The sequence below is a fragment of the Poecilia latipinna genome, unplaced genomic scaffold (genome assembly GCF_001443285.1).
Source record: "Poecilia latipinna isolate Pla-1442-1.1 unplaced genomic scaffold, P_latipinna-1.0 Scaffold1330, whole genome shotgun sequence".
NCBI lineage: Eukaryota > Metazoa > Chordata > Actinopteri > Cyprinodontiformes > Poeciliidae > Poecilia > Poecilia latipinna.
This window is the reverse complement of record NW_015113946.1, coordinates 8328-11532: the sequence shown is the minus strand read 5'-3', so window position 1 is coordinate 11532 and position 3205 is coordinate 8328.

The following is a 3205-nucleotide window of genomic DNA, read 5'->3' as shown; positions in this document are numbered from 1 at the left end:
ATATATATATATATATATATCCGTTCAGTTAACAATCATGTTTGTTGTTCTAAAATTTGAAAAAAATTGAGGGATGATGAATTTATTTGCGAGCCATTGCATATGAAAAATGATGACAACATCAAATGCGTGAACAATGAGTCTAAAAATGGGAGAACAGTTCTTACTCTGCTTTCGAAAAATTAAGTCATATTTGATTCCAGTTAATTTAATGGCACAAAAAAAGATGAAGGGACTTTGTGGTATCACATGCAGCTATTACAACATAAGTTCAGTGTTTGGTTCATGTTCACTACAACATGAATCTATCATAGCTGTAATCCAAAGAAAATTTCCCTTATCAGTCAACAGAATTTTTTTCATACACTTTAAACCCAATTCAAATATATTTTTATTTGCCTCAAGGCTAAACTTAATCCCAATTTACAGGGAATAGTGAACAAAGTACAACTTTCTGTCGCGTTTTATTGTTGGTGCTGTAAAGCGGTCGTTACACTTTAATGGTTCTGTGCAATTTAAAGGTTTTGCTGAAACTTTTTTTTTTTTTTTCTGCGCGAATAAAGCCTGAACAATAAGTAACCAGGATTGCCGGACTTGACCTCTCGTCCGAAGGCACGGCAAGATGAGGTCATGCTTTGCTTTGCTTTGCTTTTCTTTTCGCCTCTCTCTTTGTTTTTACACGGCGGACATCTTTTAATTCACACCGACAACGAATCCGAACAGGAGAGACAAAAACTCCCCTGAACAAACGAACAAGTAGTTAGAGAAGAACAGGAGGAGGAGAGGGAGGAAAAAGATTCCAGAGAAAGATACATACGTTGTGCATAGATAGATCTCCTTTTATCTGCGGCTATAGAAAGGGGGGGGATTTGAGATGGAGGAATTAAAAGTAGGGAGGCCTTGATATGCAAATGGAGCTGGTGCTAATCAAAGCAATAAGATTACCCTTCCAAATTGAGATGAAGAAAGGCTCCATTATCTGGGCCGAGTGTCATGTTTAATAACGCGGAACGGCATGGTAATTCAGCAGTGATGCAACGGCAGACTGAGAGAGAGAGAGAGAGAGAGAGAGAGAAAGAGAGTATGTTACATGAAAAAATAAAAAAACCTCCAATGGGATTTTTGAATGAAAAACAGAAATAATTAAATATGTCAAAGTATGACCTTGCCCGTATGTGTGTGATCCAGAGTGAGTGTACATGTCTGAGGAAGAAGAAACGTTGAGAAAGAAGTGAAAGGCCGGTTCCCACGAGAAACCCAAAAAGTGTGCGTCTGAGTGATTTAGACAAATTCCATGTTCTTCCACAAATCACCTGATTTTCTTTTTGAACAAAACAATTCCTGAAAGCGCCACTGTTCCCCACATTCCCAACAATCCAACACGCTAACAGGACGTTAGCTTGATTTTGTATCAGTTCTTTCGTAGCTAATAGTTGGGACTGTGCTGCTTTTTTTGTTGTTGTTGTTGTAAATTGTGGTTTAAATAATTAAACAAATAAAAGAAAGGTCATTCAGTAATAAACAAAACTAGCTCTTAAATTATGATAATGCACACTTCTATGTCTCAAGATGTTCAATGTTAAATTCCTATTTATGTTATTTATTACAGAGTTTTTTCAGGTCGCCACGAGAAATTTCAGTGTAGAAAAGTGAAAGGAAAATGATTCATGCTTTTTCAAAATCTTTGCAAATTAAAATCTGAAATGTGTGTCGTGCTCTTTTTTTCAGCCCCTTTAATTAGACACCCCAAAATAAAAATCCACTGTGTCTGACTGGGCAGAAGTCACTTCATAAAGTCTAATTGTGTGTAACGTAATTGCACCTAATTTCTCACCTAAATAAAGACCACAAAAAAAAAAGAGCAATGTGAAAAAAACATCCACGGATGTTTAATATTTGTGCAGTTGCAAAATAGATATAAAAATATTTGAATTAATTGAACATCTTTTTTCAGAAGCAGCATGGAGTTTATATGTTCAGTTTATATGAGCACAGAAAAAAAGTGACTTGGCTTTTTTTATTTAGTTTGTTAAATTTGTGGAACAAACCTAACACAGCTTAACCAAGTTAGCAAACTAATGCCAGCATAGCATTAGCATTCTGCTCGTTCAAACAATCTTGCAGTATGCTTACTAGATCCGGAAGCCTGTAAAATAATAAGCAACACACGTACTACATCAAGGAAACAAGTCATGCGGCCATGTTGGATCTTGAGGGTTAGGGTTGGTGAGAAACGTCTGGCTTTTTCATTGAGGATTCTGCATTGTGTTGACACTTCTATTAGATTTTTCCATCTAAAAGCCTGGAGATTTAATCTTCAAAGTTAAACCAGTACATGTTTTATTTCTTTTTTTTTTCTTTACTGATTTAAAGAGACACACCTAAAAAGTTCAAGCTCTGAATTAATGCTTTCTGGCAAGACGCCGATACTCGGACAATGTGGTTTTTACGAATTCCTTCAAATGTAGTCTAAAATCATTACCTCCTTAAAGTTGCTTTTGAACCATAATGAATGAAACACAAAGCAACATTTTGATGTGAAATGACGACACTTGGCAAAATGAAATGTTTCAGTTGTGGACTGTCTGTTCTGTGACTTTGTACTTTTGAGTTTTTATGACGTAAAGCACTTTGAACTGCCTCGTTGCTGAAATGTGCCATACAAATAAGCTTGATTGATTGACTGATCAATCGATTACAAAAACGGTTGTTTTTGAAAATTTCACCCATAAAATGATAACTGCAGTCAGGCATTGCTTGAAAGAAGAAGAAAAAAATCTGTGAAAGCGATGCATCTACCGGAGTAACGCATGAATTGCTCAACAGCACATCGGAACGTGTCAACAGCTCGTTGCGCTGTGACAGCGTCAAGATGTCACGTATCGCATCACGTAACCCTTATGCAAATACCATAACATAAAGGTCCTGCGTTATTGCCCAAACATGTTTAAGTGCTGCTGTGCTTAATTGAACCAAGTATAATTTACTTCATGCTGCTGCCTCGTCCTTTCAGTCGTAATAAATCACAGCAGTGATGTCATTACCACATACGGGATTACGTATGTTGCCATGGAAGTGATGCAAACACACAGGAGGCTCCGATAGAGCGAATGTGAGCGGAACGAGAGCTAGCAGAGACTGCCAATTGTTTCGGGTAATTATGCCAGTCTATCACAACTAATTTAAGCATGACCACTGACGGTTG